Below are 22,427 nucleotides of genomic sequence, written 5' to 3'. Positions count from 1 at the left end.
AACTTCGGGCACCCGGTTTAGGTCAGGAAACAGTGGCCGCTGTTCAGGATCTCTTGGGTTCGAAGTGGTAACTGCTGCTCGGCTGGGCTCGTCCTTCTGGTAGTGGGCGTTGAACTCAAACTTGCTTCTGGTGTTGCTGCAGTTGGCAATGGGCGTGACCGGGATACCAAGACCAAAAGAGAGCGAGCATATGGCGAACTCTTCCTTTATACTTGGGGGCTTTTAGCCTCTTTTGGGCGGTCCTTCGATTTGGGCCTTACTAATTGGGTGGTCCCTGATCACTCCGTTCGATTCCTTAGCCAATACGTGGGTGGGGATCTGGATGACTGGGCGTGTCTCAAGCGGTCATTGACCCCGTTGTTTGTGTTTCCCTTGGACAGGGAGTGGTGCCGAAATGTTTGGGACTGTCCCGGTAGCTGGAGTACCAGTCGTTTGTGTTGGAGGAGATGGGCCATCACCTGCTAATTGGCCTGATTAGCATGCTAATGGGACGGGGTTTCAATACCGTCTGGACTTTGCTGACAAATATGCATTTCAGGCTCAGAACCTGCCTGACTCTTGGCTTGTCCATTTCTTTGCGAGTTGCTCTATGCTTAGTTGGAAGTGGCCATCCCAGATGGGTACAGGTCCTGTAAGGGGTCCAGGCTGCGGACGCTAGCAATGACGCTGCTGCCGCTTGCCCCGGGGAAGTTTTCAGGGAATCCGGTAGTGGTAGCCACGCTGAACATTTGGGGGCAATTTCAACAAGACTTCAATTTGAGGGCAGGGTCAAGGGCAATGCAGATAAGAGGGAATCATGGGTTTGAGCCAAGGGGAATAGATGCGAGGTTTAGGTAATGGGAGGAGAAAGGGGTAAAAGAGATCATAGTATCATAGAATTTACAGTGCAGGAGGAGGCCATTCGGCCCATCGAGTCTGCACCGGCTCTTGGAAAGAGCACCCGACTCAAGGTCATCACCCCCACCCTATCCCCATAACCCAGTAACCCCACCCAACACTAAGGGCAATTTTGGACACTAAGGGCAATTTATCATGGCCAATCCACCTAACCCGCACATCTTTGGACTGTGGGAGGAAACCGGAGCACCCGGAGGAAACCCACGCACACACTGGGAGGATGTGCAGACTCCGCACAGACAGTGACCCAAGCCGGAATCGAACCTGAGACCCTGGATCTGTGAAGCAATTGTGCTATCCACAAGGCTACCGTGCTGATGAAGGATCTGTTTCTGGAGGGGAGATTCGCAAGTTTGGACGAGCTGGGGGGAAGTATGGGCTGCAGCGTGAAGAGGGCTTTAGGTATATGCATAGGGGCAGCACAGTAGCCTTGTGGATAGTACAATTGCTTCACAGCGCCAGGGTCCCAGGTTCGATTCTGGCTTGGGTCACTGTCCTCCCCGTGTGTGCGTGGGTTTCCTCCGGGTGCTCCGGTTTCCTCCCACAGTCCAAAGATGTGCAGGTTCGGTGGATTGGCCATGATAAATTGCCCTTAGTGTCCAAAATTGCCCTTAGTGGTGGGTGGGGTTACTGGGTTATGGGGATAGGGTGGCGGTGTTGACCTTGGGTAGGGTGCTCTTTCCAAGAGCCGGTGCAGACTCGATGGGCCGAATGGCCTCCTTCTGCACTGTAAATTCTATGTTCTATGTATATGCGAGTGTGGAATTTCGCATGAAAGGCTTTCCTGAGCTTTCCGGTAGCACCATCTTCCTCGTTGTTGAAGAATGTGCTGTTGATGGGGGGACTGAAGAGTCCGGCGTTTCAGCGATCTACAGTAGGATATGCAGGAGGACATGGAGTCCGTGGAAGGGATTAAGGCCAAATGGGAGGAAGAGCTGGGGAAGAGGCTGGAAGAAGGATTATGGTGTGAAGTGCTGCAATGCCTTGACCTCGTGTGCGAGATTGGGGTTGATTCAGTTAAAATTGGTGTATAGGGCGTACTTAACGAAGGCAAGGATATTTGAAGGGGTGGAGGATAGTTGTGAGCGGTTGGGAGGGGCCCAGCCAACTATGTCTGTATGTTCTGGTCCTGCCCAAAGTGGGGGAAATATTGGGGGTCGCTTCTCAGCACCATGTCCGCGATTCTGCATATGGAATTGGAGCAGGGTACTCGAGAGGCCATATTCGGGATGTCAGACCTGCCGGACCTGCAGACTGGAGCGGGGGAAGACATTTTAGCCTTTGCCTCGTTGATTGCTTGCAGGCGGGTTCTGTTCGGGTAGAGGTCAACTTCTCCTTCCAGTGTTGCTAGGGGACCTATTGGAGTTCCTGTACTTGGAAAAGGTGAAATTAGCTCTGAGAGGGGCGGATGAGGGGTTCCACCAGAGATGGGGTTGTTTATTTTACATTTTGGAGACCTGGTTGCTGTCGAGTGGCGGGGGCGGGGTTGGGGGGGGGGGTCTACGGGTATTATTGGTGTTGAAAATATTGAATAAAAAGATTTTTTTTGGAACAGGTTGGAAAGAAAACAAAGAGTGAAATCAATGAGCTGTGGGGCATGCCAGAAGGCGTGGTGGGATTTTCTAAAGCTATGCTGAAGGCGACGGTGCAAAGTTCAGGATCTAAGTATGGTTTTCTGGTTATCTTCATCTTCCCAATTTCCATTCTGTTTTCTCAGCCACTTTTCTCTGATTGGCAAGGGACCAAAATACCCTGTTGCAACAGCTCTTGAATTAATTTGTCTATTGACAGAGCAGCTTGGGATTTCAGGGGGTATTGCCGAATGGAAGGTAGCTTTACATGATCCTTAATCATTACCTTTATAGGTATAACATTTGTCTTTCCCACTTGTGATGGGTATTCCGCCCAGACCTGTGGATTGACATAGTCCAACACATCATGTCCCCAGTGATGCTGCAGTCGAGTGTTAATTGTTTCAGGGACCTCAAAATATTTTATGGTAGTGCCATCCGGCATGACTTGAAGTGCGTACTTCTGTTGGATCCGAATGATCCACTGCCCTCCTTACCATTCGCCCCAGATCCCTGGCATGGTACTGGTCGTGGACCTGACGTGTAATATGATGGCTTACCGAAGCTGACTGTGGCCATAAATGTGGTGATATTGTAACAAAATCGGCTGTACCTTCTTTTCCTGTGACTGTGGCTGTAACCTTGACTGGCCATTCGGTCCCAATTAATGGCTGGTATTTGTCCTCCAACTCCCTGTTTTGTCCAGTTCTGTCATAGGCCAGGGTAACGTGATGCAGTGAATGTTCAATGTCTAACGTCCACCACTGGGGGGTGATAGAAATATAGCACTGTTGTCTCATCCTCCATGATTTAACCGTTACCCCCTCGTCTCCACACTCTAGCTGTAGCTGGAAGATACACAGTAAATCTCGGGCCAACAAGTTACAGTCCAACCCAGTAGTCACGACAAACTGATGATCTGCAGACTTATTCTCGTAAGTGACTGTCACAGGTTCAGAAATAGGATACTCACACACCTGTCCTTGGTACCCCCACAATTGCTGCGTGTGGTCGGATAGTGGTAGTCGAAGTTCTGATTGCACAGAAGACATGGCTGCTCCAGTGTCGATTACAAATGAGTGATGTTGATCTCCTATCTGCAGAGAGATAATAGGTTCCCTGTCCGATTGGAGAGTCCTTATGACTAAATTAGCTAGTCAATCCTGTGTTGGGAAAGGGTTTTCCTGGGAGAAGTCAGTGTATCTCGTCTGTCCTCCCCTTGGTGGGTACCCCCACCTTTGGGTCGGATAATCTCCTTCCCTGCCTGTCTTTTAAAGGGGCATTCCTGTTGCCAGTGATCTGCACGGCCGCAATGAAAACATGCATTGCTCCCTCTATATCTGCCCCGTCCTTTTCTCCCAGTAGACCAATGGCCCCTCAGAGGGGGCGGCGGTTGTACAGCTGTTGATGCATACGGTGGGCCATAAAAAGGAGCTGAGGGTCCCTTTGGGTGGGTTTGGTATCTTCCTAATCGGCAACTGTCTCCGAATCTCACCAGGGGGCACTCTAGCTATTTCCCCTGGTTCTTCGACGTCTCTCCCTGTCACTAGAGGGAGTTCTTTCTCTTCAAAATCATCTGTTGCAGCTTCCTTTGTTCTACAACCCTTGCGGTTTCTCCTTAGTTTGGAGGGACTTAGGTGGCATACTTAATTGTTTCTGGTGAGGATCAAGCCCTTCTCTCGCTGTCCGAGATCTGGTCCTAGAGCTAACTGGGCTTGCGAAACAGAGCTCCTCTTTCTCGACTGATCTTGAAGATGGTAAATCAGGACCCATACTATCACCCAAAAGGGCTTGAGTTACTGGCATAATTGGAATCTGGGAGCAGTGACTGGATATCAATTATTATACTCTGGTGGTTCTGGAATTAGTGCAGACAATGCTACAGGTGCAGTCGGAACTTTTAGTGAACATTTTCTAAATTATTGAATTTATCATTTTCTGTCAATTCAAGGCCAGCCATTGAACTACGTAGCTCATCTTTTGTTTCACCCGTGCCTTTCCTGTCTCTACTTGTGCGTTTTTTTTTTTCTTGGCAAAGCGATTGAAAAGGTTCTAACAGTGGTTTTTTTAAAACTTAAAAATGTTTGAAAATTCAAATTGAATTACTGCAACTTGCAAGCTTAGCTCTGATCTCAACTCAGAACTAAATTTACGATTTGCTTAACACAAACTTGTATAACATTTACAACTTAATTAATTCTTTATCTTAACAATTTTTCTTTTAACAAGTTTTTCTTACATTCACAAAAATGTTGGCACAGTCAACTATCATCTCCAGATTTACACTTTTTAAAATGGTGTCCGTGATCTTCTTTAAGTTTCTATTAATCTCCAGATAAAATGAGATAAACATTATTTCAAGTAAGTAAAACTTAAGATTCTGGCAATTTCAATCAATTGCTTTCGAAAATAATAACTTTTATCAAAGAGGTGGAGAAACCCACTGGTTTCCTTTAATTAATTCAAAACGTAACTTTGCTGGAGTTCAGTGACTCAAAGGAAAGGTATCCAATTACACTACAGGTTGCTGCTGTTATCTCAAGGCCTGTGTGAGAAGCACTGTCTGTAGTCTTTAACTTTGGCTGCTGGTGTTAACCCTTTGAGAGACTTCTGCTTCAACCAATATGCAGCATTCCCCACAATCTCAACTAGTCCTCAGAACTGCGCCCTTCGCCACCACAGTCCAAGGGTACAATTTTAGCTTAATCAACTATATATTTAAAACACTCACACATAGAGTTGAACCATTTTCAATTTCAAATGTCCCATCAACTCCATAACCAAACCCAAGCCGAATCAGAACTCACACATGGAGTTGAACCATTTTCAATTTCAAATGTCTCATCAACTCCATAACCTAACCCAAGCCGAATCAGAACTCACACATGGAGTTGAACCATTTTCAATTTCAAATGTCTCATCAACTCCATAACCTAACCCAAGCCGAATTAACAATATGAAATCCCATCAATTAAATTGCTAATCCCCAGACTGACCTTTGATTTTGTCGAGACGATCTTTCCGTACCAACCGCGAGTGACCAGACTAATCAGACGATAAGAAGAGGGGAAAAATTAATGCGTGGTCATTTTCCAGTTCTGCATTGTGGGCCCTCTTTCCCCATCCTCCTGTTCATAATCAGTCTAATTCTGATTTCGCAGTTGGTCAGAACCGTCTTGAGAAATCCCGGTTTTCGGCACCAAATGTTGAATCCCAAGTTTCTTTACCCGTCAGTCTGGCCTCAATAAAAGTCGAGATGGATTTGCAGGTACAGCATTAGTTATTTTATTCAGCTTGCAAGCTTTCCTCAATTCCTAGGAGCATGAAGCACATTCTGCTCCATGGACTTCTGGAATCAAGTGAGGATATAAGACAAAGGAATCTGTACTGATACATTCAAATGGCATCAAGTTTCACATACTCGACGCCCATAGGTCATCCTATATCCCTCCTGACCTGTTTGATCTATTCTGATTGGCTCACTTCCAATCCCTTCCTCTGGCCCCTATTACTCAGCATCCTTTTCTCCTGCTTTTCCATGCGGTCTGAAATCCTTTCTCTGTGAACTAACCAGAATTAAACTGGCCTACCTCTACATTACATTAACTAATATCTCTAAAGTAACTATTTTATATCACATTCGTCAGTGGGAGGAAACCGGAGCCCCCAGAGGAAACCCACGCAGATACAGGGAGAATGTGCAGACTCCGCGCAGACAGCGACCCAAGCCAAGAATCGAACCTGGGACGCTGGCACTGTGAAGCAACAATGCTAACCTCTGCTACTGTAGCCCAGGTTATCCCAGAGTTGATGCAGATGCTAGGACACAGCCGTGAGATTCAGGAGGGGTGTCAGCGACATTCCAGCAAGTGCATAGCCGATTGAAGGAATCCCAAAGGCTACGGGCGCAGGCGATGATGCCGACAATGCGTGGCACCGAGGCCAATACTATAGGGTGGCAACCGCGGTGGAAAGCATGGAGCATGAGGTCAGCGTCTTGAGTCTGTGGTGACCATGATTGAGGGCCTCAATATCATGTCCCAGTCGCTGAGGGATATGTCCCATACACAGGTGGACATTGTGGGGCACAGCGGAGCATGGCCCAGTCACTGAAGAACATCGCTGAGGGTGTGAACACCATGGTGCAGACAACAGGGAACCCCCAGGACTGGCAGAGCCAGATGACTCCAAGGCCTTTGGAACTCACTCCAGCTGCCCCTTCTTCCCATGGAGACCCCCAGGGCCGTAAGGGCACCGTCATGGAAGAGGAAGCGCTGGAGGCCAACCCGGGGCTTACTACCAAGAAGAAAATGGCGGTCTCCAGATCTTCCGAATCCGCCCCTCCTGACTCTGTCGCATATCAAGGGCAGTGGATAGAACAGGGTGGCTCGGCAATACCAGTGACACCGGTAAGTCGGCCCGGGCCCTCCAGCTCTTGGCCTCCAGAGATGACCCGCCGAGGGCATCAAAGGCCATAGGGTGCGAACAGCAGCAGGCAATCTCCACCTCTCATGTGCATCCTGGGGACACACCTAGACATAGCACTGGGCCATGTAAGATCAAGAAGATTGAGGAGCACTGAGTGGGCACTGGGGGGGGGGGGGTCTCTTTGTGTAACTAGGGGAAATGTCAATATCCAATGTTCACCATTGTTTGAGATCGCATACCAACCGACTCAAGAACAGCTTCTTCCCTACTGCCATGAGACTTTGGAATGGACCTACCTCGTATTAAGTTGATCTTTTCTCTACACCTTGCTATAACTGTAACATTATAGTAAGAAGTCTTACAACACCAGGTTCAAGTCCAACAGGTTTGTTTCGATGTCACTAGCTTTTGGAGCGCTGCTCCTTCCTCAGGTGAATGAAGAGGTATGTTCCAAAAACATATATATAGACAGATTCAAAGATGCCAGACAATGCTTGGAATGCGAGCAATAGCAGGTGATTAAATCTTTACAGATCCAGAGCTAGGGTAACCCCAGGTTAAAGAGGTGTGAATTGTGTCAAGCCAGGACAGTTGGTAGGATTTCGCAGGCCAGATGGTGGGGGATGAATGTATATTCTGCAGTCTCTTCTTCCTTCCCTATGTACGGTATGCATTGTTTGTACAGCATGCAAGAAACAATACTTTTCACTGTATACCAATACATGTGACAATAATAAATCAAATCAAAAAAATAAAATGTTACAACTGTTACATGTGAAGCCTCTTTCACAGTGGGCTTGCTGGCACCCCCAAACCTGTTACCCTTTACTCCCCTCCCTCGCCTAGGGGGCCCCTGACATGGAATGCTTCAGCTCTCCGACCAAGCTCAACCCGCCTGAGGGGTCTTCCACCAACCCCCACCCTTGAGCACTGGGGCAGCAACTCCCGTGCTCTTGAGCTGCATATCCAAAAATGACAATGGCTTGCTTCACGTTTTTAAAAAGGAGTACTAAACGTGGTGATTTCTCGCTGCAGAGCTGGCTAATTCCCGGGAGGCCATTGCATTCGACTTCAATCGCGCTGAAGAGATTGAAATAAATGCAAATGAGGGTTAATGATATTCTAGCCAACTTTGGGTGAGATCTGGAAACTCGCCTTCGGGGGTGGGCCGATTAGGTAGCAAATCCTTTCCTGCTATTTAACTGTCGCGTGAACATAAGAACATAAGAACTAGGAGCAGGAGTAGGCCACCTGGCCCCTCGAGCCTGCTCCACCATTCAATGAGATCATGACTGATCTTTTGTGGACTCAGCTCCACTTTCCAGCCCGAACACCATAACCCTTAATCCCTTTATTCTTCAAAAAACTATCTATCTTGATCTTAAAAACATTTAATGAAGGAGCCTCTACTGCTTCACTGGGCAACGAATTCCATAGATTCACAACCCTTTGGGTGAAGAAGTTCCTCCTAAACTCAGTCCTAAATCTACTTCCCCTTATTTTGAGGCTATGCCCCCTAGTTCTGCTTTCACCCGCCAGTGGAAACAACCTGCCCGCATCTATCCTATCTATTCCCTTCATAATCCTATATGTTTCTATAAGATCCCCCCTCATCCTTCTAAATTCCAACGAGTACAGTCCCAGTCTACTCAACCTCTCCTCGTAATCCAACCCCTTCAGCTCTGGGATTAACCTAGTGAATCTCCTCTGCACACCCTCCAGTGCCAGTACGTCCTTTCTCAAGTAAGGAGACCAAAACTGAACACAATACTCCAGGTGTGGCCTCACTAACACTTTATACAATTGCAGCAGAACCTCCCTAGTCTTAAACTCCATCCCTCTAGCAATGAAGGACAAAATTCCATTTGCCTTCTTAATCACCTGTTGCACCTGAAAACCAACTTTTTGCGACTCATGCACTAGCACACCCAGGTCTCTCTGCACAGCAGCATGTTTTAATATTTTATCATTTAAATAATAATCCCTTTTGCTGTTATTCCTACCAAAATGGATAACCTCACATTTGTCAACATTGTATTCCATCTGCCAGACCCTAGCCCATTCACTTAGCCTATCCAAATCCCTCTGCAGACTTCCGGTATCCTCTGCACTTTTTGCTTTACCACTTATCTTAGTGTCGTCTGCAAACTTGGACACATTGCCCTTGGTCCCTCATGGAAGATCCGAGCTGGGTGGAATGCGATGGTTAAATCACGGCCTAGGTGTTTTCTTTGAAACAGTCTCAAAGAACATCTCTGTGAAGCAAGTATGCCCGAGTGCTAACTGTATTTGAAAGTGGATTGAGAGCCAAGATGGTTTTTTGCTTGAGGGGGCATAATGATAGCAATTGAGGATTTTCAATCCATAGATTCCTAACAGTGTAGAAGGAGGCCATTGGGCTCACTGAGTCTGCACTGACCCTCTGAAAGAATACTCCACCCAAGCCCACTGCACCGCCCTATTCTTATAACCCTTTAACTTAACCTAACCTACACATCCCTGGACTGTGCCACTGTATTGATTACCATTGTTTAAGGGGTAATTGTAATAACTTTTTCTTATGTGATGATGAAGATATTTTAATGCCCTGTTAGTAATAAAGTTTGTTTTAATATATCATGTCCTTATTTTGTGTAAAATCACTCCTGGAATGAAATATCCTTTCCTCACAGTCTTACAAAACTAAAATAAAATATTGGGGCTTCTGTTTAGTATCCTAGCCACTGTTGGGCTCAGGCCCAGGATTGTAATAAAATATGGAAGTTATGTCAGAGAGTATTGCAAATATTACATCCCCTTTTCAAATATTGAGAACAGGATAAGTTGGCAACAGTAGGCCAGTCAGCCTAATATGGAGAAATGTTTAAAGATTTTTTAAAAATTCATTTACGGAATGTGTGTTTCGCTGGTTAGGCCATTGTGGGCAATAAATGCTGTCCTAGTCAGTGACGCGCACACCCTATAAAATGAACTTTTTTAAAAAAATCTCTAAACATAGTTCATAAATCTTTCGGTGTTCGTTAGCCAACTGGTGGTCACCAATCATTGCATTCACTACGCTCCCTAAGAACACTGTGGATGTACCCACAACAAATGGACTGCAGCAGTTCATTAAGGCAGGTTGAGTAAGCCATAGTAGCAGGAGTAGGCCATTCGGCCCAGTCTGCTTCGCCATTCAATGAGATCATGATTTACCATCTTCTCAAAGACAACTCGGGCGAACAACAAAAATGCTGGCCTCTCCAGAAACGCCCACGTCCTGTGACAAAATGTCATAAATTCAGTGCTGATGTGAGTTTGGCTCACTTACCTAGTGGAGCAGATGAGATCATTAACCCGTTTCCTGTATTGCAGGCTAGTCCTCCTTTGAAGTGAATGGGTGCTGACCGCCCTGGTGACCATGGTCAGACAGGAGAGTCTGCCATGGCCATCCGTTGGAAAGAGGACCTCCTGCCTTTCTGACGGCTGGAGGAGTCTCCAGGGAGGCATCACTGAACTGGGGGACTGGAGCTTACTGCCTTTGCCTCAATATTTTTATGGTCTCTGAAGGTGCTGGTACAGTGTCTGAATGGATGTCCTTTAAAACTTTTAATTTGGCCTTTTAAATATGGTGCCAGACATGATGGAGGGGCAGCTGACTTCCTTCCCGCCCTGCCATATGAACCTCACGGCTGCATAATTAATTCGCTGAACATTGCATTATCCTGTAGGTTTACACGCTATGGTCTGTGGTGGAAGTTCTTCTGACTACCTGTACCCACCACTGGACTTGGTCCCAGAGCGGAAGATTCCACCCAGTATTACAAAAAGCCTGGATTGATAAACTAAAGTCAGCATCAATTTGTTAAAGGCAAATCATGCTTGACTAACTTGGTTGAATTTGAAGCAACAGGGATTTGATGAACATCTTGTGGTTGGTGTCGTGTATATAGATTTTGAAAAAGCTTTTGACAAACTACCATAAGATAGACTTGGTCACCAAATTAAAGCCAGTTGAACTAAAGGGAAGGTGCCAGTGTGGATTTGAAATTGATCCCTGCATTGCCTCACTGGTTGTTACTGAATCTCCACCAGTTGATGAAGTTAAAACCAAAACGCAGGAACTTTCTTTGTTGAAGAGCATTTATTGACTTTGCTCACTCACCCCCAACTATCACCCCCATTTCTGGGGTGATAATGCACCCTGTCCCCATTTATACTATTTTAGGATAACCAAATAAACTAAGGGCTCGATTCAACTAATTGGGAACAAGCACGTTTAACCACATGCTTCCCAGCATCTCAGGGCACCCCCAGCCCAATCGCACGCACACAAAATTGGTCAGCTTGGCACTGCCAATCTGGCACCTTGGCATGCCAGGTGGCACCAGCCATGCCAGAGCACCACCCTGCCCAAAAGGCATGCAGCTGGGGGCGTCCGATCCCATTGATGAGACCCCCACAAGTGTCATTCCATCTGGTCCCCGTTTGTAGGAACCAGTGCAGAATGGGGCTCACCCGAGGTCTCCAAGTTAAAGGGGATGAATCCTAAAGTCTTAGGTACCTCGGGAATTTCCACATTAGAGTGAGATTAGCTGTCTTGCTCTTGTATGCATATTTGACAAAAAAAGATCCCGCCCAACATCGTGATGTCTCACAAGATCGCATTGGATCTCGTGAGGCGTTGTGAGCTGGGTAGATCCTGGGAGCGGGGTCTCCCGGCTTTTATCGGCCACTCTGCGCCATGGCGAGCTGCTTTTCAGCCGCAGCGTGGCCATTGGATCACACCCTAAATCAACTAATTAAGGCTTCTCTCCATTTACAGGTGTACAAATACCCACCACCTGTTTTGCCATTAAACTGTGACTGTAATTAATAAAACATTGACACTGGTGACTGGTCTCCATACAGATTCATATTGATCTTTCACTATTTTTTGCCTACATCTTCCAGCTAGTTCGTAATCCAGCTCAATATCTTATCATATAATACTTGAATCTTGTGGAGAAGCCTCTTCAGCATTACCTTATCAAATGCTTTTTGGAAGCTTAAGTGGGCAATTTCTAGTAAGCTATCTTCATCCACTATCTCATAACCTCTTCAAAATGTACAATTAGATTTGTAAGACATTACCTTTTTATGAGCTCATGTTGGGTGTCCCTAATATGTCCCCCTCATTCCAAGAAATCATATATTGCATCCCTAATGATTTACTCAAGAATCTTCCCGATTACTGATGTCAAACTGATGGGGCCACTGTCTTCTCATCTATGTTAAGGATGTGGAACTCCATTGGCCTTCTTCCAGTCTATCGGAACCATTTCAGGAAGCTATTTAACTTCAGAACCAGGGCCTTTCACAACGTGCCAGGTGTCATGATATTCAAACACACATCACAACACACACATCATGATAGACAGACCAATTAGCACACACAACACGACAGCCAATCACAGACAAGAGCAGACACAGTATAAGACAAGAAACACGACACCTGGTGGCCAGTCCATCTGGAGACAGGACAAGGCCAGGACCTCATTAATAAGACACTCACAAGTCACCACGTGCTGAGTACCAAGACAGATGTGTAAATAACTAGTTGGAATAAAACTGCGTTGTACCAATCGCAACCGTGTTGGTTCGTCTGTACCTCAGAGCACCCAACACCACACCAGGGGCGACACGGTGGCACAACAAAAACAACAACAAAGAAATGTACAGCACAGGAACAGGCCCTTTGGCCCTCCAAGCCCGTGCCGACCATGCTGCCCGACTAAACTACAATCTTCTACACTTCCTGGGTCCGTATCCCTCTATTCCCATCCTATTCATGTATTTGTCAAGATGCCCCTTAAATGTCACTATCGTCCCTGCTTCCACCACCTCCTCCGGTAGCGAGTTCCAGGCACCCACTACCCTCTGCATAAAAAACTTGCCTCGTACATCTACTCTAAACCTTGCCCCTCTCACCTTAAACCTATGCTCCCTAGTAATTGACCCCTCTACCCTGGGGAAAAGCCTCTGACTATCCACTCTGTCTATGCCCCTCATAATTTTGTATACCTCTATCAGGTCTCCCCTCAACCTCCTTCGTTCCAGTGAGAACAAACCGAGTTTATTCAACCGCTCCTCATAGCTAATGCCCTCCATACCAGGCAACATTCTGGTAAATCTCTTCTGCACCCTCTCTAAAGCCTCCACATCCTTCTGGTAGTGTGGCGACCAGAATTGAACACAAGTCTCTGACTATCCACTCTGTCTATGCCCCTCATAATTTTGTAGACCTCTATCAGGTCTCCCCTCAACCTCCGTCGTTCCAGTGAGAACAAACCAAGTTTATTCAACCGCTCCTCATAGCTAATGCCGTCCATACCAGGCAACATCCTGGTAAATCTCTTCTGCACCCTCTCTATACTCCAAGTGTGGCCTAACTAAGGTTCTATACAGCTGCAACAGACTTGCCAATTCTTATACTCAATGCCCCGGCCAATGAAGGCAAGCATGCCGTATGCCTTCTTGACTACCTTCTCCACCTGTGTTGCCCCTTTCAATGACCTGTGGACCTGTACTCCTAGATCTCTTTGACTTTCAATACTCTTGAGGGTTCTACCATTCACTGTATATTCCCTACCTGCATTAGACCTTCCAAAATGCATTACCTCACATTTGTCCGGATTAAACTCCATCTGCCATCTCTCCGCCCAAGTCTCCAAACAATCTAAATCCTGCTGTATCCTCCGACAGTCCTCATCGCTATCCGCAATTCCACCAACCTTTGTGTCGTCTGCAAACTTACTAATCAGACCAGTTACATTTTCCTCCAAATCATTTATATATACTACAAAGAGCAAAGGTCCCAGCACTGATCCCTGTGGAACACCACTGGTCACAGCCCTCCAATGAGAAAAGCATCCTTCCATTGCTACTCTCTGCCTTCTATGGCCTAGCCAGTTCTGTATCCACCTTGCCAGCTCACCCCTGATCCCATGTGACTTCACCTTTTGTACTAGTCTACCATGAGGGACCTTGTCAAAGGCCTTACTGAAGTCCATATAGACAATATCCACTGCCCTACCTGCATCAATCATCTTCGTGACCTCCTCGAAAAACTCTATCAAGTTAGTGAGACACGACCTCCCCTTCACAAAACCGTGCTGCCTCTCACTAATACGTCCATTTGCTTCCAAATGGGAGTAGATCCTGTCTCGAAGAATTCTCTCCAGTAATTTCCCTACCACTGAAGTAAGGCTCACCGGCCTGTAGTCCCCGGGATTATCCTTGCTACCCTTCTTAAACAGAGGAACAACATTGGCTATTCTCCAGTCCTCCGTGGTTAGCATTGCTGCCTCACAGCACCAGGGACCCCAGTTCAATTCTGACCTTGGGTAACTGTCAGTGTGGAATTCGCACATTCTCCTAGTGTCTGTGTGGGTTTCCTCCGGGTGCTCCAGTTTCTTACCACAGTCCAAAGATGTGCAGGTTAGGTGGATTGGCCATACTAAAATTATCCCTTATTGTCCAATGGTTAGGTGGGGTTACTGGGTTACGGAATAGGGTGGGAGAGTGGCCCTAAGTGGGGGTGCTCTTTCAGAGGGTCGCTGCAGACTTGCGGAATGGGCCAAATAGCCTCTTTCTGCACTGTAGGGATTCTATGATTCCACGTGTCCTATCCCACTGAGTACCTTTGGGTGGATATCATCCACATCAGTTTGGATGCTCAGTTGGGTTCAATTCAGGAAACTGGTCTAGGAAAGGAAAATGAATCAGACAAGATTCAATTTCTATCCAGTGACTCTTAATAAATGATAACAATAATCGCTTATTGTCATAAGTAGGCTTCAATGATGTAACTGTGAAAAGCCCCTAGTCGCCACATTCCAGCGCCTGTTCGGGGAGGCCGGTACGGGAATTGAACCCGCGCTGCTGGCCTTGTTCTGCATCACATAGAACATACAGTGCAGAAGGAGGCCATTCGGCCCATCGAGTCGCACGACCCACTTAAGCCCTCACTTCCACCCTATCCCCATAACCCAATAACCCCTCCTAACCTTTTTTTGGACACTAAGGGCAATTTAGCATGGCCAACCTACCTAACCTGCACGTCTTTGGACTGTGGGAAGAAACCGGAGCACCCGGAGGAAACCCACGCAGACACGGGGAGAATGTGCATACTCCGCACAGACAGTGACACACCTTGGACCCTGGCGCTGTGAAGCCACAGTGCTAGCCACGTGTGCTACTGCGCTGCCCGTAGAAGCCAGCATTTTAGCCCACTGTGCTAAACCTCTTGTTAGAAAATAAATGAATGTTGGATAAAAATAGCATTGGATCCCAATTTTAATAAACTTTTCTAATTACTTGCATATCATGAACAGGCAATTGGGTGTGAGATATTCTTGGATTCCAGCACTCGCCATATTTTATCCAAACATAAGGAGCACCTTCAGGAGAGAAGGGGAGAGCAGTTTTGAAAGAACTTCTTGCTCTTGTCAGAGAATTTTTAAAAAACAGTCGCTTTCACTTGTTCCACTATACAGAAGTGAACTCAATCACAGTTGTGCTCCAAGGGGCAATACTAATTAGCAATCTGTAAAGCCCCTGGAAAGCTTTGAATTGCAAATATCACTTTTGTGCCCTCGCTGAATCCCTCTAGGGAATTTTTTTTAAGTTCTTCAAAGCAATTGTGAAAAGGTTCATTTCATCTGCAAAGGGTGATTTGTCCCTTTAGCACTAAACTAAAAACACACAGACTAATATTCGATAGCAGCAAAATTCTGTCAGATATGATTAATCTTTCTATGATTACCTTCTTTGCAACAGTGGCCAGCAAATCCTCTGTGTCGAAGGAGTAGCTGCACTGCAGGATTATTTTCCCACCACATTTCTCAACCCCTTGACTGCCTCTGCATCGTTAGACTACTTATGCAGCATAGCTGCAAATTCCTCCATTTAAATATTTAAGTTTATTTTTTTCTAATTCACTGGATGTGGCCGCTGTTTCCAAGGCCACCATTAATTGGTAACCTAAATTTCCCTTGAGAAGGTAGTGGTGAGCTGTCTTTTTAAACCTCTGTGTCTGTGTAATGAAAGGGACTCCCAGAGTGTCAATGGTAGGAAGCTCCAGGAAAGAATTCTGCTCAGACTATTCAGACCATACCTTCAGTCGTGTGTTCACTTCAGGTTCCCAAAAGTAAAGGAGATAGTTTTAAAAGGTAGTAAGGGGAACAGCCTTATCATTAATGCAAGAGGACTGAATTCGAAGAAATGACTGAGAGGAGGTGAGTGAAGTAACTTTATAGATAATCTTACATCTAAAGCAATCTCGTCACACTTCAGCCACAAGGGGCTGGATTCTCCATTATTGGGACTATGTGCTCTCGCCTGCGTCAGAAAAACTGGCGTCAAAGGACCACTAATTCCAAGCCCTGCAGGAGGCTAGCAGGGACCCGGAGTAAATCTTGCAGCATTCGCCACAGATTCGGGCCCCCACACTTCCGGGTCAGAGACCGCGCAAACGCACAGCTGCGGCTTACAGTGACTGCGCTGTGCTCCATGACGGACTCAGGCCGCAGAGCTAGACCTCCGAGAGCGTTGACACGATGGTGCAGACCATGAGGAACCGCCAGGGCTGGCAGAACCAGATGATGCAGGGCACCTGGGGCTCTAATCAGCTGCCCCTCCATCTCAAGGTGAATCCCAGGGCCCTATGGACAATGAGAGCGAGGAGGAGGCGCTGAGTGCCAACCCGGACTCATCCCATGGAGTGGCGACGGTAGCCACCAGCTCCCCTGCGTTCCACCCTTCCGATGAGGCCACCTCTAACAGTCAGCACATGGGATAAGGCGGCACGGCTGTGCATGTGCCACCGACAGTTGTGCCAGGGCTCTCTGGCCCCAGAGGACACCCATCACGGGACATGGTAAGTAGCTGGCTGCCTTCACCTCTGATGTGCATTCTGGGGACATACCTAGATGCTGCAGGAGAGCAAGGAAGGCCAAGCATGTCGAGGATCACTGAGTGTTGGCCTTGGTGCCACGGATTGCTGGTGTGGCTGACATCTCCCTCTGAATGTCCCAGTCGCATCCTAACGGCTCCATCAGCTCTGGGTAAACCTGTTCCAGAGGCTCAGCATCTGACTGGGACCCAGCTGGGTCCTGGGATCCAGAAGGCCTTGGCATTACTGCCTCCACCTGATGTGCATCAGCAACTGTAAGGTGCTCATCAGAATGTGCCCCAGAAGCCTCATCCGAACGTTGCCCACTGAGGTGTGTGTCTCTGCGCTGGTGGAGGGTGGGGATGACGGTTGTGATGCGTCGATGGTTGCATCCTCAGACCTCTCCTTCAAGGTGGTCTCATGGGAGGCTGTGGGGAGATCAGGCTGGAGATCCTTCAGGAGAATGAACATGTGGTCAGTGGGAGTCATGGGTCAGTCTGAATGGCATTAACAACTCATTTCCGAGAGGTCCTCGGATGGGGACCGGTGGATCCTCACCTCTGTGGCGTGTGCCGACTTTCGCATTGGTGACCGCTCTGTCCTCGGGCACCCCCATAACCACCTGGACCCATTCCTCAAAGGTGGTGAGGATTCGTATGTCCAGGACCCCTCCTACCCCCCCCTCCCCAGTCTGGGCACTCGCCCAGTGATTGTGGGACAGCTGCTCCTGCGGGGACAAAGAGAGGGAATTGCTTGCCGCACACGTGGTTCACTGTGGGGGTGGGTTGGTGTGAATAGAGGATTGGGGGGGATGTGAAGCGAGAATTGGTGGGGGTGAGTGAAGGGAGGATTGGGGGGATGTATGAAGGGAGGGTTTGGGGGGGGGGCGTCAACTCATACATGTGGCTCGGTGTAGGTCGTTGACCTTTTTGTGGCATTCGAAGCCTGTCCTCTAGTTCATTCCTTCCGAGCTGACGGCCGCTGCCACTTCATCCCAGGCGGCACTGGCTGTTCTGTAGCTCAACCTCTGGGACCCTTGGGGGAACAGGACAACCCTCCTGGCCTCAACCACATCTATGAGCCTCCCCTGGTTTGCATCTCCAAATCTTACGGCTGGTTGTCCTGGCGACCTGAGTGGGGTTGACTGTGAAAGAGCTTTTTAAGTGCTGCTCGACCTTGATAGCGGAGGCTGGCAAGCGCAGTCCTGGTAAATTGGCTGGCGAGCCTTCATTTGTGACGAGAAGCCCCTGGGGCCTCGTTAAGTGGGCCAATTAACGTTGTATTGCGATGCCGGCCTCGCTGGGCCAAGCACCGGGATTCTCGTGACAGTTCCTTCTCGCTACCACACTTAGAAATAGTACCGGGGAATTGTGCCCTTAGACTCATTTTCATCACTGGGGACCTGAACTCGCTGGTCAGACCCGGTTCCTCAGACATCGGGGCGCCATTTTGAAAGGGTGCCTGATCTCTAAGTGAGCTTGAGGGTCCCCTACACCCCCCAACCCATGGGTAATATCAATCCCCACACACATGGGCATTCCACCCCCGCCCTTCCCTCAAGTGAGAACACCATGCTATGGGGTCCTTAAGGGCCCCCCTCTTCAGAATCCCCCCGCCCCTTCCAGGACCCCCTCCTGTCATACCCCTCTCCACCCTCCTTTCATGGGCATGGCCCCCCTCCGGTCCTGACCCTAGACAGTGCCACCCTGGCAACCTGACAGTGTTCCTGCTGGCTTTGCTGTGCCACCCAGACTCATTGGCAGTGCCAACGTACCTGTGATCCAGGGAGAGGGCCAGGGTTTCACCCTGCTCTATCTCTGACCATCCAGTGGCCTCTGATTGCCTGGGAAACCTCCTGGGTATTGCTCTGCCTGTTTTGTGGACTAGTACTGAACAGCACCCGGCTGGGGCCTCCCTAGGAGGCCGGTAGATACTGGGTGGCCAGTCGATTCAGGGTGAGCACGCTGAAGTCCGTTTAAAACTGACTTAAGTGAGTGCAACTTGGTCCGACACCTTGCGGAATCTGGGTAGATTCCGCGAGGTGTACTGGCTGCTGGGAAGCCCGCGGGAGGCTTCACCCAGTATCATCACGCTCCTGTTCGAGCGCGACGTGGCTGGTAGATCGCGCCCATAAGTTTTTTGTTTAGAAAAGGCTTGAGATAATGTAAGGTAATTGATTGCATTCAGATGCTACCTATTCTTTTGGACACCCCAAAGTCTCAATGCAACTTTTGTTAGTATTGAGTCATTGCAGAAAGTAGTCAGAGAGTGTGCCAGATATTAAAGGGATGGGATAGTGAGCATCTCTGCAACCAGAGAGTGATGCCACAATTGCTTGTACCAGAGATTGTACTCAGCAGTTGAAGAATTTTTGACTGCTTTGAGTAATGCTGTCAATATCTGATAAAAGGCCTTGTTGACATGCAATGATTGAATTTTTGCATAGAAAGTCTTCCATTTTATCCAGCCCTTTGACACATCTCTCAGAAGCAAATCAAAGTACTTCACACACAATGAATTACTTTGACAGGCATAATTGTTTCTATGTGGGCAAATATGGCAGTTATTTTATACACAGCGAGATCCTACGGATGGCAAGGGGATGAATGATCCATGAAAAAGATGAATTTTCCAGGGTTGTGGTAGTGTGAAAGCTTATTTATCACTAGTACTTAGCAGTAAATTACTGTTTCCTCAACATCAATGCATAGCCCACAAATTGCCCAGGATGGTCCTGAATATCTGTGGGGTTTGTCCCAATATGTTGCTGCTACTTTGGCATGAGATCAGCACAATCTCCGGACAAATTATATAAATAGCAGAAAGTGGTTATTTACATCTTTTTCCTGGGGTTGATGTGAACATCCTACCATGGTAATGCTTGCAGATTGGAAAATGAAGGAGCATTGAGTTTTGGTGGTTGTTGTGGATTGTGAAAACCACCAGAGAGCTATTGTGCTCACCTCAAGTGGCTGTTATACCTCTAAGGTTTTCGTGAGTGTCTGTATGCTATTCAACTGTAGGGACTTCACAGCTGAGATCCGTCCTGTTTACATCTGAGGTCCAGACAACAGAGGTCTTTGATCCGCAATCCTGGTTGAAACAATAATATTGGCAAGTAAAATCAAGGAAAACCCAATGTTGTTTTCTAAATGCATAAAAAGCAATAAGATAACTAAGGAAAGATTAGCTTATCAGAGACCAAAAAGGTAACCTGTGGAGGCACAAGACATGGGCATGATTGTTAATGAATAAGTTGTGTCAATGAATAAGTTGTGTCTGTCTCCACAAAGAAAGGGATGATACCGACATTGTAGTTAATGAGTGTTACATAGTAGAGGGATAAGCAAAGTGATAGAGGAAATATTGAATGGTTTGGCATCTTTGAAAATGAATAAGTAACCAGAGCCAATTGACATGTATTCCAGGCTGTTGAGGGAAGCAAGGGAGGAAATATTGGAGGCGCCAATCATCATTTTCCAATCCTGTCTGGCTATACATGGGCTGCTGAAGGACTGGTCAGAATGAATTGTATCATTGAAAGAAAGAGACATAGACCACAATTCTTCGGCTGTTCAGGCCAGTGGGATTCTCTGGTTCTGCCAGCACTGCATCCCTTCCGTGGGTTTCCCGGAGGCATGGGGTGGCTTCAATGGGAATTTCCATTTATAGCAGCGGGACCAGAGAATCAGGACGCCAACGAACGGCGGCCCCTCCTGCAGCCGAGAAACATGATCCTGGGAGGCTAGAGAATCCTGTCAAAGCCTTTAGTCTTGCACTCATCAGGACAGAAGCAAGAATACCAATTTTTAAAACGACCAACATTTTGTACTGCATGAGAAAAATGGCACGTTTGACTCTGATTTGTTGAGGCATTGCCATGGAGAATGTACAAGGGAACTTCATGCTTCTGTTTAATTCCAAAAGGTCTCAATGCCTGAACATGTTCCTTTTGCCTGTGGAGAACAGCTCACTGCATATGAATCTAACTTTTAGCAAGTGTATGTGAGCCACATTGCGAGCCCAACTAATAATCTTACATTGGGATTCACAAAATTCTTAGTTCAGTTAGGATTGTTCAGCAAGTGCTTTCCAATCAAATTACACCTAACTTTAGATATTATGTACTGAGTTTTGTGAGCATGGATTGATTGAGTATAGCCCATACTCTGCTTATTGTGCACAGCTGAAGGAACATGTTGTTCGATGTAATCTGCCAGTCATTGAGTTATACGGCCGCTGTACCTGATTGTGGACCTGGACTGGAATTCAGAAACCATGTTACCCATCTATGTGACAGGTAGAATGTCTTTTTGGCTTAATGGCAGCATCTTGTAGTGGAAATCCTCACCCACCCCTGTTTTCGACACCACCTTGTCCTGCAACCCCGGGGGCGGCAGGTCGGGAAAGGAGACACCAGTTTCCTCACATAGTCCCGTACCTGTAAGTAACGGAACCGATTCCCGCTGGGTAGCTCATACTCCTCTACCAATCCCTCCAACCTCAGAAAGCTGCCCCCAACGAATAGGTCTCCAAACCGCTCAATTCCCGCCCCTCGGGCCGGCTTTTACAGGACGAATTTACGAGTCCCAGCTGGGCAGGTCTCCGCCCAATAGGGGGTGCTCGTATTCCATCAATCCCACGAGGGATTTATCATTGAGGTGTCCGTGTGGGTCCCATGAGGGTTATTATCGGCAGCAAACAATAGCCGGAGTAATTACACACAGCCTGATCTTGGTGCTGAGGGATAGTATTAATCATCATTTAGAATGGCATGGATTAATCAAAGAGAGTCAGCATAGATTTCTTAAGGAAATGTTGGGGGCGATTTTTGGAGCCCTGCGCCGGGCCGGAGAATCGCCGCAACCGCGCCACGACGCCCTGACGCCGGCGCACGATTCTCCGAGGTGCGGAGAATCAGTGCCATTTGCGCCGTCGAGTTGGGCGCGTCGCGGGCCGCTGGAATCGGCGGGGCCACCGATTCTCCGGACCGGATGGGCCGAGCAGCTGCACGGATACGACCGAGTCCCGCCGGCGCTGTTCACCCCTGGTCGCTGCCGGCGGGAACTCTGCGCGAACGGTCGGGGGGGGCAACCTGTGGGGGGGGGGGTAGGGGGTTCCTTCACCGGGGGGGGCCCTCCGATGGGGTCTGGCCCGCGATCGGGGCCCACCGATTGGCGGGTCGGCCTCTCCACCCCTGGGCCTGCTTCCCTGCGCAGGCGGCCCCTGAACACCGATGCCATGTTGAGTCGGGACCGGCGCGCCGTATAAGTCGTGCATGAGCAGGATGGCGCGGCCCAACTGCGCATGCGCGGGTTGGCGCGGCGCCCATTTGGCACCGGGAAAGGAGGCTGGAGCGGCGTGAACCGCTCCAGCGCTGTGCTGGCCCCCTGTGGGAGACAGAATAGGTCGTACCCAGGTCCGGTTCATGCCGTCGTGAAGCGCCACGGTGTTCACGACGCCGCAAACACTTGGGCTCCATTTGGGAGAATCGCCCCCGTTGTGTCTGAGTAATTTCATTTAATTTTTTGAAGAAGGAACAAGGATGGATGATAAGTAATGGACATTTGATGTTGTTTACATGGATTTTAGCAAGAGTTTTGACTTGACAGAATGGT

The 22,427-nt window shown here is 48.0% G+C and overlaps 1 protein-coding gene across 4 annotated transcripts in view; it reads left to right on the top strand.

Annotated features, from left to right (window-relative positions):
- cacna2d2a (calcium channel, voltage-dependent, alpha 2/delta subunit 2a) overlaps positions 1–22,427 on the top strand; it is a 1,719,882-nt gene that overhangs the window by 314,314 nt on the left and 1,383,141 nt on the right. The gene's annotated exons all lie outside the window — the stretch shown is intronic.

Source organism: Scyliorhinus torazame, chromosome 13, assembly GCF_047496885.1.
Source record: "Scyliorhinus torazame isolate Kashiwa2021f chromosome 13, sScyTor2.1, whole genome shotgun sequence".
NCBI classification, from domain to species: Eukaryota; Metazoa; Chordata; class Chondrichthyes; order Carcharhiniformes; family Scyliorhinidae; genus Scyliorhinus; species Scyliorhinus torazame.
The sequence above is the reverse complement of the archived record's forward strand: the minus strand, read 5'-3'. Positions and strand labels throughout refer to the sequence as shown.